The 12,687-nt window shown below is 39.1% G+C and overlaps 8 pseudogenes; all 8 read left to right on the forward strand.

Annotated features, from left to right (window-relative positions):
* The first annotated feature begins 8,769 nt into the window (after window positions 1-8,769).
* On the forward strand, window positions 8,770-8,889 carry LOC146741176 (5S ribosomal RNA; annotated as a pseudogene).
* Window positions 8,890-9,202: 313 nt separating this feature from the next.
* Window positions 9,203-9,322, forward strand: LOC146741177 (5S ribosomal RNA; annotated as a pseudogene).
* Window positions 9,323-9,419: 97 nt separating this feature from the next.
* On the forward strand, window positions 9,420-9,539 carry LOC144359374 (5S ribosomal RNA; annotated as a pseudogene).
* Window positions 9,540-9,851: 312 nt separating this feature from the next.
* LOC144359372 (5S ribosomal RNA) lies at window positions 9,852-9,971 on the forward strand (annotated as a pseudogene).
* Window positions 9,972-10,067: 96 nt separating this feature from the next.
* Window positions 10,068-10,187, forward strand: LOC146741178 (5S ribosomal RNA; annotated as a pseudogene).
* A 312-nt stretch (window positions 10,188-10,499) lies between these two features.
* Window positions 10,500-10,619, forward strand: LOC144359899 (5S ribosomal RNA; annotated as a pseudogene).
* Window positions 10,620-10,715: 96 nt separating this feature from the next.
* LOC144359900 (5S ribosomal RNA) lies at window positions 10,716-10,835 on the forward strand (annotated as a pseudogene).
* A 96-nt stretch (window positions 10,836-10,931) lies between these two features.
* Window positions 10,932-11,050, forward strand: LOC144359901 (5S ribosomal RNA; annotated as a pseudogene).
* The last annotated feature ends 1,637 nt before the right edge of the window (window positions 11,051-12,687 follow it).

A 12,687-nucleotide genomic window follows, 5' to 3' on the forward strand; every position in this document is an offset into this window, starting at 1 on the left:
ATGGTTGGTATATATTAAAGGAAAACTAATTTCTCAATGGTTATTCCAAATACAGCATTGTAGAAACATAAAGCTGAGACTTCAATTTAAGACACTATTCCGATAATGCAGACTACCTTTTCGTCGAAATGTGCTACGTACATAAAGGAAAACACCGAGAAATAACACGCTGAGGTCCGGCGTGTTGGACACTTCTGACGTAACCAAACTGCGGCCTAAATAATAATGTGTGAAAGCACGGTCCCTCTATCCCCGGTCTGGAAACGACAAGCGTACTTTTGTCTCGAACCGCGTTGCGGGTAAACAAACCGTTCACACCCGGGCCGAGGGATCCAGGAAGTCAAACATATTACAATACCGTCAGAATATTCATTAAATTCGGCAAATTTACCGTCATGCAAAGCGATACCTCATTGTATGACTTCACTTTGACTTCAAATTTGGGCAACCACAACGTAAACAAAGCATGTAAACAAAAATAGCACTATGAAATTTGGGGTTTTTGAACCCTTATACGCATCAAAACCAGCCTACCAACTCATAAACATACAGTCCAGCCATGTAAAAATTAATATCGGGAGTTGGGTTCATCTTCTAGATTTAATAGGGAAAAAACTTCACGTACCAACATGCTGACATCGCGGAAAATATCTTGTCAAAATGGCGTCGTTCATGTTAACGTAGTCGATCGAAAAACCTGAGATATTTCTGATTCTCGGGGGTTCATAACAGTTCAAGTCAACTATACAAAAACTAATGACTTTATTCGATGCAAAAGTATAAAACAATGCTTCAATCTTTGTATATAAATGATTTTTTTAGCACAGAATTGAGTACATTGTCATTTCCAGACCGGGGATAGAGGGACTGTGGTGAAAGCGAAAAAAATAACTACCGTCGAGACACCGTGTCCAATTCCTGTTATACTGTTATCTGCATTTTCTGAATTTGCTTTGGCATCGATTTATAACTATAAATCGAACATGTATACCTTCCTTGTTACTTTACTGAGTAATTATATTTAAATTGACAGAATATTGGGTTTGGGCGTTCCGGTGGACGGACGTTTCGGCCAAGGGTTTCAATATTTGAAATTCGCACCTATCGTTATATGTGTAGGTATCAGTTACTAGTATTTCAATCAATAAGTATGGTTTTTGTGCCATAGAAAAATGATATATGCTTGTATTTTGTGCATGTATTTATGACCAATTTCAAGAATAAGTGTCGTAACTTTCGTAGGTACAAGAATCGTGACTCTTCCATACATTTCACTTACGTTCATTAAACTTGAATGAAGTCGCCACTTGAAAAGAATGCTATTTACGAAGTCTAAAATAGCCAAGCCTTCCGGATTCAAGCCTCTTGATTGATTCGACAACGGTAGCTATCATTTATTCTAAAAAGTTGAAGATCGGTAAACATAAAACTAATCTAAAATATCTCCTGCTTTTCATGTGCGACATGTTTCTTAAAAAACAGAGTTAAGCGAATTTAATTAGATATTAATGCGTGAACTCTGGAGGTCATTGCCCATTGCTGCACACAATTCAAACACGTTGTAATAGAGTTCATATTCATAATCACGCCATTTCAAATAAACTAATTCACCATTGAAACATCGCCCAACAAAGATGTCGCTGATCACTCAGTTATCGCAGCGTGTGTTGTACCATGATACACCCAGTTTCTACTTTTGTAAAATGCGATAGTAAAAATATACGTTTCACTTGGTATGACCATGGAGGTAAAAAAAGACTTTTACCTCCATGGTATCACATTATGGTAAAGCTGTGGATGGGGCGCTAAACGGCGGGATATTCGGTACCCTTGAACATGCAATAGAAATTACGTGTATACAGTACATTCTAATTATTCTTCGCAAATAAAACAACAATACAAATAAGAACTTTTCGTTATCTAATTTACATAATACTGAACATAATAATGACCGAGAAGACTGGTTGTTACAGTTGTTGTCTATTACACGATATAAGTGATCAGTTGTTCACAGAAATGATGTCGTCATTCAGTTTACAAAAATATTAAAACATACTTGTAGTCTATTCCGTTATTTCGGCGTACATGTTTAGTTGTTTACATAAATATTTAGTGTATAACCACTTTTTTGAAAAGTTATTTTCCAAACTAATAAACACCAACGTCCTTTAAAATAGTATGGTACAGGTACAAATTTGAAGGGCGCTGGTCGTTGCACAGCGCGTTTTCGTACTTCATGTAATGAAGCAATGTTTACACGTGTTTTATACTTCGCTATGAGTCCCCTATCCAACAGGACGAGATGACCACCGCCCTTTGAACAAAAGATTTTTTATTTTATATGCTGACCAAAAAATATCAGAATAACAATGTTTTAAACGTTTATAAAATTAACATCGCAAATTTTGAGAATGTGTTTAAGAGATGCCGCGGTGTAAATAAACATTGCAAACAGGGTCTGTTTCGTTCGTAGAATTGTTGTTTTGTTTATTTTGGCTCATAAAAAAACGTGCTGCATTTGTTTCTGTCTTTGGCATATTTCAGAATGATAGATATTGTCCGGTCGTATTTTTACGTATTTAAGGATCTGTTTATACCAACCGAGTGCACAGTATTAATTTCACCCAACCTGTCTAATTTCCGCTTTATTTTGAAAATATCGCCCGCTGCGCGCATTTTAATTCGTGGTTTTGGCATCGTTATATTTGGGGAAACACATCAATATTTTCTTCGTTTCTTTGCCCTAGGGAGTTAGCGTTGTCTTTATCAAGTAACTGTCTCGATCATCATTGATGAAAGGAGAGAGCAGTCCTGGATTCAAATGGAACACAGTTCGGCTCCTTCAGCATGTTAAACAAAAGTTCGTAGTTCAAGTTACGTGCGCGAATGATACAAGGGGCAAGGAGGGTTATTTTCGTTCAACGTAAATGAATTTTTTTTGTCGTACAACGGAAATTGGAAAAATAAATTCCGTAATTGTGTAATCACAGGCTAGACGTACGACGTAATCAATCAAATATTGTTATCGTACACTGTAAAAATGTGTCATTTTTCTCGGTACGTACAGGAATTTACATCCAAATTAAAAAAGTCGTAAAGAATAATCCAGCGAAATTACATTTTCGAAACTGTGAAATGACTAGATGACACAATTCATTGCAAAATTCAATTATCACTGTAAATGGTAAAAAACGTCTTTTTTTCCTTGTAAATTGTAAAAGACCCTTTTTATTTCCCGTAAAACTGTACCAGCTACCCCCTTTGCCCCCCTCCATACAAAGTGTCATAGATTGTCGTTCGTCCGTATCGTGTCGTTCGGATTTTAATTGTAATTAATACTCTATTACTCGTTGTATCCGTAAACTTTACCATTGAAACAACAAATTCAACCACTCGTGTACCAGTGATCTTAATCCATTTTTAACACCTTGTCTACTCTATTGACAATGGCTGTTTATCCTGATTTGGCACTTGGGGTGACCGGTAATCAGTGTCCACAACGTGCTGTGCATGTTTTTGGCACGAATTCAGTTGTAATCTGAAATTTTCATATGCGTGTTTGGTGGTCGTTAGCTAAACATTTTTGGGTTTCGTTTGCAAAGTTACAGAGTTTCGTCTAACTGTTTTTGCTGAAATACATTGTATACTGTATATAGTTTTATCTTATTCTCTCAACTGTGATGTGGTATTTAATCTGATAGTACTACAACTCTTAATTTAGCAAATCTTTGGAATGTTATTTTTATTGTAATAATCACGAATATAAATTTGCCCGAAGTCGGGAGTTGTGAACAAATAAACTGTTAATAAAGAGCTTTGGTTATATCAGATCCATGGTAAGATCTCCGTGATAAGGGGTGGATAGAAACGCAGTCTCTAAACCCCCGGTTGGGACACGATAATACTTATTTTGTCTCAATGCGTGTTACATGTTCGTCAAATTGTTTATTCGTTAACCCATGGAGGTCTCTTTTTAACCCAAGTGAACGCAAGCCTACTTTTCTATTACCATAAAATTAGCATATGGTATGGCATATGACAACAGAAGCCTTCTTGAATCACATCTACGCATGCGTATACACTTCGTTTCGATTTTTGGCACAACGCGAGAGACGGTACATTATTTACCAAAATGTGGGAAAACTACGAGGATTGTGTCGATTTCGATATCGATTGGAATGATATATTGCAAGAGAGCCCAGAGAATGTTGCTGCTGAATGCACGAAAGAAGGCTACGGAAACAGAGACATCGACGCAGCCATCCATTCTGTCAGGGCCGCAAAAAACGTACCGAACGTAGTTTATGTGTTAAAACACGATCTAAGTTTGATCGAAACAAACAGAACAGCCATTAAAACAGCATTGGGCACTTTTTTTTAACTTCCATCTCATTATTAATAAAATAATAGCTCAAGTCGGAAAAGTGTGTTTGTGAGGTTTGTTAAAATCAGATACTGTTACTATGACATCGAATTTGGTCATTCGAATCGCCATCTTGATATAACCATGGAGATAAATGGTATAACATGAACAAATTTTGTACACTCTAAATCAGGGAGCTGTTTAATTCAGTGATTTTCTGAGAAGAATATCGGAATCTGACTACACCAACATGATTCGGATATTTCTAAGATATAAATCAACGGTTCTTCAAAATTTTAGGCATCAATATAAAAAAAACACACTTCGAACAGTCGTTTTCTTCGAACGATACTCGACGACCATCTTGGTTCGTGGGCGGATACAAGTATTTACGGGGGCAAAACTAACGGTAAAATGATCGACTGAAATGAACCCTTTAATACTGATTCTACACAAAATAATCTATGTTGGGGAATAATTAAAATACTAAACAAAAATATTTCATAATCTTGCTAGATGCGGGTAAAACGTTGTTTTCAAAACTCAACGCCTGGTTACAATAAAATAACAGGTTATATGTTGCATATGCGTTCAAGTGTTATATTTTAATTTTAAATTGTTATAACTATATGAGTCCACTTGACATAACACAATTTACAAATCAACTCCCCAGTGTTGAGTAAACCCAGGTATTAATGAACTTATTGGCACCGCTGTAAAATTAGGTGCGTTCGGACGTTTAAACTCACACATTCACAAGATAATAACGGTGTGAAATACGTCTGTTTTTTTTGTTTTTTTTTTAGAAAATGCTTTGTCACAGAATAATAGTCTGTGGAATAGTTTGAAATAGTTATGGGACAAAAAACAACAAACCTGCTTTGAAATCGAAAAAAATGGCTCTTTTAATTACATTTCAATGAACTTGATCACGGGAAATGCATGGCGCACATTTCAAGCGGAAATTCCGCTGTGAGCTCTCGCAATCGCGTCATTTTTACAAGGTTCGCCATTTTTTGTCACGTGGTAACAATGACTGTCCGGTTAGTGCGAACTTGTCCCTCTATATTTAGGCTTTTGAATCATAAATTCTAAAGTATGGTTCTGTATGATACAACAGGCAGAGAACACTTTATTCAAAAACGTCGTCAAACCCTTCTCACTACCTTAACGTGACCATGGAAGGTACTCCTTCCATGTCGTGACAATAGCATAACCCCAGACTAGTAATATTACGAGTCTGATGCATAACGGTCCAGTGGCCAACATCCTGTGTGTATTGCAAACAAATAGCAGAGCGCCGGTCGTCATTTTTTTATTCTGGTCGGAAATTCTGAATGGCGGTTTCTAGCAACGAGCGTGGGCGGATTTTTGAAAAAAATAACGAACGAAGAAATAGATAGGTAAAAAGGTGTTTGAGTAATATTCTCAAACATAAAACGCAAGTAGATGAGTTTTCGGTAGACCAATACACTCACGTGACACGACTTTCCCGAATTAGGTTCGTGCAGGGAGCTGGTTCGTGTAAACTACTTCCTTGGGGAAGCCCCTTTCGTTTTCGCACCCAAGGCCACGACACCAGATCTACTCACACTACCTGCCTAGACTTCGTACTTGATTTGGTTGCACATTTGTCGTTATTTTGCGCAAAGTAATGACGAACGAAACAGCGTTAATTAGACTAATCAGAATATCGGAATCAATCCTCGGTACATTTTGTGGTTCTTTGCTAAGACCGATATAAAAAAATAAATGTAGTAGTCCAGATAATCGTGGTGTCGAAATTATTCAATATATACGTTAAGACAAAACATCCTTTCCCATTTATACTTGATATACATATATATAATTATATATATATATTGTGTGTGGACGTTTTTGGACGAGGTGAAACTTTACATTCTCCTGATTGAATAGTGTAACGAAAGAGACACTGGAAGCAATGTCAGAGTTGCTTCGTCGAAATGAGTTTGAGAACCTTCAAACCGTTTGGGTCCGCTTCTTGGCATATGGGTTAAGAATTTACAAAAAAAGAATAGCAGACTGCATATAAAGTTGAAAAAAACGATTTTTTTCTCGATGTCAAACCGGTTGCTGTAACTGTATGGAACAATGCATTCTGGTTGTCCAACTACGGAATGCGGTAAACTTAACGCTAGCTACTATACACTTTTGTCCGAGACTCATTCTCGCCGCCAGAGTTTGTTTCCGCTTCGAGACTCGACGGAATAAATCTATGTAGGCTTGGCGTAAAAGAAGCCGGGCCATGGCGTACGATGATGTGGCGACTTGGATTCAGTAATACTCCACTATTTGGCTCTAGCAGGCCTGTAAGGCTGTATATTAAACCATGGAGCACCATGGTTAAACGTACGATGTATAAAACGCGTCGACGTGTTCACAATACTAACTATTATCAGCTCATTACCGACTGTCACCGAACCAATTCTGTCTTCGTATCGCTTATTTGGAATAAAAGACGTGTTTTAAGAGCAGGTCAAAACTTCCACCAGTATTCGACTGAAGTCTGTCACATTGTATTGCTTAACTGAAGAATGACACCTCTTGGTGTGTGAATTGAGTTTTATCCATTTAACATCAACAAACCACTAACTATTAATTGCAGCGGATTTCTTATTTTGTAATATTACAATAAATGCGGAGCAAAAAATGATATTATTATGGAGAGGGTGTTCAGCACTGCCAATTCACATCATACTTTTGACGAAATGGTCACTCGACGAAATATGCATCGTGATAAAGCATTCTGTATGTAGTTTCTACCAACGAACATTTTAATTACAATTTTTCTATTCGTTTTTATCCTCAGACGGAAGTGGAATAGTCTCTCTCTTTCGGTTATAATTTGGTATAGTATACTGTTCTAGGCCAATCAGATCTTGGTTAGACCACACATATTTCATAGCAACAAACGTAGTTGACACTTGCATGTAGATCCACATCCTCTAATGGACTATTATAGTTTTTATCAAGGTATCGGATGATTTTGAGCAGGCACATTACATTGACATTACAACAAATACTCATTTTAAATTTAAATATTTTATTATATTATTAACAGTTCCATAATGTCTCTCACACGGGCATAGCTGTGCCAAGGCAAGTATACAAACCAGTGCCGCTACACATTCATTGTGAATTTAATCAAAGTCCCTCTTCACTAGAGTAGTGCACTAGATATGAACTTCGAATATAATTTATTCCAGGGACGTAACGACCAACGTATTTTATTTACGAATTGTACAGCTACCAGTCTACAGCCATTTCAACATCAGCATCCGTTACGAGCACATTCATTGTGTGTTTTAATTATAGGTTAATCAACAGTATGTTTATAAGTTCAGTCACGGTTTTAGTAACCGTGGTTCAGTCACATCAGACAAAACAAACATCACTTGATGCCACAGTGGTAACACCTCTTTTGTTGTAGAAGTAACACACGTGATTATAAACAATGTATTAACAAACAAGTGTGAGCTGTCTTGGCAGAGTTCAAGTGCAGCCGCTTACACGTTTTTTATTTCCAAAACGCAAAATATGACGGAACTTCGTTCTATCATACTAGACTTTTCTTTAGATTTTTGAGATGTCATGAAATTGAACTGATAAAGACGTACAAGAAGCGTGATGTATTGGAGCTAAGCACGTCTGGGGGTACATCAATCCTCAAGCCACGACTGTGTTTGTCGTTGATGGCAGGATCATTACGCGGGAGTAATTGTACTTAACAAGCAATTTCAAAACAAGCCGAACGAGGGCGCTATATACGAATATGGAATAATTGTATTATATTTGCTAAAGCACATTTAAATTGTAAACGGTTATACACACCATGTAAGGATAAATATTATAAGGCATTTCCGGAAAACGTCAAAATAAATGTAATTTACAATGGGCGTACTCTGCGTACATGACGTGGAAGAACACAAGAATACGCCGGAAACCGTTCACGTAATGATCGGTTACCCAGCTGTATATGTTGTTTCAGTTTCAACGTAAATTGGCGTATATATCTGCATTGAAGTTTCTTCCATCCAACTTAATCAGCGGTTATTTAAAAGTATACGTTATAAACGTTGAACGTAAATCTGCGGTTTTTCAGAAATTAACGTTGATTTACGTTGGACTGAATGGAGGACAAACGTAGCATTTCCGGCTGACGGTTACGCGACGGATATGCCACCCCCATAGTCCGACGGTTACGCGATGGTTACGCGGCGGATTTACTGCATAACCGCCATGTAACAGTTGTGTAACCATACTGGAAACACGCGATTTCATGCCGTGCTCATCAACATTTTTATTCCACCGAACATACTAAATTTTTCGCGGGATTTTTTGCATTGCCGAAGCATTAAACGACATCCAATTCCGACGATTATTCAGCCTACTGCCAACCCATTGCAGAATACACCAGTTCTCGTCCGATCACTGAAGTTAAGCTGCATCGGGCGTGGTTAGTACTTGCATGGGAGACCGGCTGGGAATACCACGTGCAGTAGGCTCATCAACATTTTCATTCCACATTACATACTATATTTTTCCCATGATTTTTTGCCTAGACGAAGCATTAAATGACATACAATTCGGACGAATATTCAGCCTACTGACAAACCATTGCAGAATACTGCAGTTCGCGTCCGATCACTGAAGTTAAGCTTTATTGGGCGTGGTTAGTACTTGCATGGGAGACCGGCTGGGAGTGACCACGTGCATTAGGCTCATCAACATTTTTGTTCCACCATACATACTATCTTTTTCCCAGGATGTTTTGACTAGCCGAAGTATTAAATTATATCCAATTCTGACAAACATTCAGCCTACTGCCAAACCATTGCAGAATACACCAGTTCTCGTCCGATCACTGAAGTTAAGCCGCATCGGGCGTGGTTAGTACTTGCACGGGAGATCGGCTGGGAATACCACGTGCAGTGGGCACATCAACATATGTATTGCACATTATATACTAACTTTTTCCCATGATTTTTTTGCCTAGACGAAGCATAAAATGACATACAATTCGGACGAATATTTAGCCTACTGCCAAACCATTGCAGAATACACCAGTTCTTGTCCGATCACTGAAATTAAGCTGCATCGGGCGTGGTTAGTACTTGCATTGGAGACTGGCTGGGATTACCACGTGCAGTAGGCTTATCAACATTTTTTATTCCACCGTACATACCAACATTTTCCCGGGATTTGTTGCCTAGACGAAGTATTAAATTTCATTCAATTCTGACGAATATTCAGCCTACTGAAAAACCATTGCAGAATACACCAGTTCTCGTCCGATCACTGAAGTTAAGCCCACCGGACGTGGTTAGTACTTGCATAGGAGACCGGCTGAGAATACTACATGCAGAAGGCTCATCAACATTTTTATTGCACCGTACATACTAACTTTTTCGCGGAATTTTTTGCATAGCCGAAGCATTAAACGACATCCAATTCCGACGAATATTCAGCCTACTGCCAACCCATTGCAGAATACACCAGTTCTCGTCTGATCACTGAAGTTAAGCTGCATTGGGCGTGGTTAGTACTTGCATGGGAGACCGGCTGGGAATACCACGTGCAGCAGGCTCATCAACATTTTTATTCCACATTACATAATAACATTTTTCCATGATTTTTTGACTAGACGAAGCATTAAATGACATACAATACGGACGAATATTCAGCCTACTGCCAAACCATTACAGAGTACTCCGCTTCTCGTCCGATCACTGAAGTTAAGCTGCATCGGGCGTGGTTAGTACTTGCATGGGAGACCAGCTGGGAATACCACGTTCAGTAGGCTCATCAACATTTTTATTCCACCGATCATCCTAACATTTTCCCGGGATTTTTTGCCCCAGTCGACGCATTAAACGACATCCAATTCTGACGAATATTCAGCCTTCTGGCAAACCATTGCAGAATACACCAGTTCTCGACCGATCACTGAAGTTAAGCTCACCGGACGTGGTTAGTACTTGCATGGGAGACCGGCTGAGAATATCACGTGCAGTAGGCTCATCAACATTTTTATTCCACATTACATACTAACTTTTTTCCATGATTTTTTGCCTAGCTGTAGCATTAAATGACATCCAATTCCGACGAATATTCAGCCTACTGCCCAACCATTGCAGAACACACCAGTTCTCGTCCGATCACTGAAGTTAAGCTGAATCGGGCGTGGATAGTACTTGCATGGGAGACCGGCTGGGAATACGACGTGAAGTAGGCTGATGAACAATTTTATTCCGCACTACATAGTAAAATTTTTCCTTGATTTTTTGCCTAGCCGAAGCATTAAATAACATTCAATTGCGACTAATATTCAGCCTGCTGCCAAACCAATGCACAATACACCAGTTCTCGTCCGATCACTGAAGTTAAGCTGCATCAGGCGTGGTTAGTACTTACATGAGAGACCGGCTGGGAATATCACGTGCAGTAGGCACATTAACATTTTTATTCCACCGTACATACTAACTTTTTCCCGGAATTTTTCGCCTAGCCGAAGCATTAAATGTTAACCAATTCCGACGAATTTTCAGCCTACTGACAAACCATTGCAGAATACACCAGTTCTCGTCCGATCACTGAAGTTAAGCTCACCGGACGTGGTTAGTACTTGCATGGGAGACCGGCTAAGAATATCACGTCCAGTAGGCTCATCAACATTTTTATTTCACCGTACATACTAACTTTTTCCCATGATTTTTTGCCTAGCCGAAGCATTAAATGGCATCCAATTCCGACGAATATTCAGACTACTGTCAAACCATTGCAGAATACACCAGTTCTCGTCCGATCACTGAAGTTAAGCTACATCGGGCGTGGTTAGTACTTGCACTGCGTATTCTGCAATGGTTTGTCTGTAGGCTGAAATTTCGTCGGAATTGGATGTCATTTAATTCTTCGGCTAGGCAAAAAATCCCGGGAAAAAGTTAGTATGTACAGTGGAATAAAAATGTTAATGTGCCTACTGCACGTGATATTCTCAGCCGGTCTCCCATGCAAGTACAATCCACGTCCGGTGAGTTTTGACATTTATTCGCAATTTCTTCCGTATAGGAAGCCTGTCTGTCTAGCTTCTAAGCTAGACGTCTATTTTTGTTTGAACTTTTGCGGACAAGTGTTTTTTCGGCGTACTTTTCCACCAACTGGGTGCGCTAGCCAATATGGCGGCCACCCAGGCTCGGCGACTTTCGCCTCGGAAAGAAAACACAGTCACAGTTATTGACGACCATTTTTCTGCTATAGATGTCATCAACGGTGTTCACGCAACTGCGGGTGATAACAGTGTTCTCGCGTGAGTAAACATAAATGGAATATGGAAAGTTTCGTTGCAAGCACAGGAGAAGGCCGACCTACTACTACAACAGGGCCTGATTATCAATGACAAGAACTATGAAGTCCGTGGCGTGAGTAGACACCTTGTAACCGTGTCATTTTTCAGTCTTCCTGCCTATATAAGGGACGAGGACGTTAAAATAAAGCTTGAAAACTTTGGATGTGAAATCCGAAGTGCTGTTTTTCGCAAACATTATAGTGAGGCATCGGACATTGAGAACGGGACGCGATTCGTCCCTGTTGAACTCCCATCCACTGTAAAATCGCTCCCCTATGCCGTCAAATTTGAAGAAAATAGACCTTATACCAGATTACTACATAATAACCAACAAAAAGTATGTAACCACTGTCTAAAAGACTCACACACAATTCATGAATGTCCTGATTACGAGTGTAAAATTTGCAAAGAACAAGGGCATACTGAAAGACGTTGCCAGACCCGTAAATGCTTCAGTTGTGGACAGTTTGGACACACGGCAAGGGACTGTCTTTCCGATATTCAAGATAAACAACGCACCCGTCCACAACCCAATGATGACACGACTCCAACCACGGAAACTGAAAATGATACGCAAAATATGACAACCGATGATTGCAAAGAAGATGGTAAGTCCAAAATTACTGAGCCAAACCCCACTCCGGAAATCAGTAATATTATTGCCACCGAAAATACAGTTGACGTGCCCATTTTGACAGACCCTGAAAAAGAAGAATCAAAAAGCTACACAGAGACAGCTGATATGGATACGAACTCATCAACACCTTCAAAGCGCCAGCATGAATCCACAAATAGCAACACTGAAACCGAACGTGACGACAAATCCCCTCAACGACGTAAAAGAATGTCAACAAAACCAAACGTTAAACACTCTCGTAGTAACTTTACCCCCAAATCTATGAACGAAAAGAAGAAATCTGAGGACACATGTGATGACGCAACAGACATATCTAAATAA

Source organism: Saccoglossus kowalevskii, chromosome 7 (genome assembly GCF_978046115.1).
Source record: "Saccoglossus kowalevskii chromosome 7, keSacKowa6.1, whole genome shotgun sequence".
NCBI classification, from domain to species: Eukaryota; Metazoa; Hemichordata; class Enteropneusta; family Harrimaniidae; genus Saccoglossus; species Saccoglossus kowalevskii.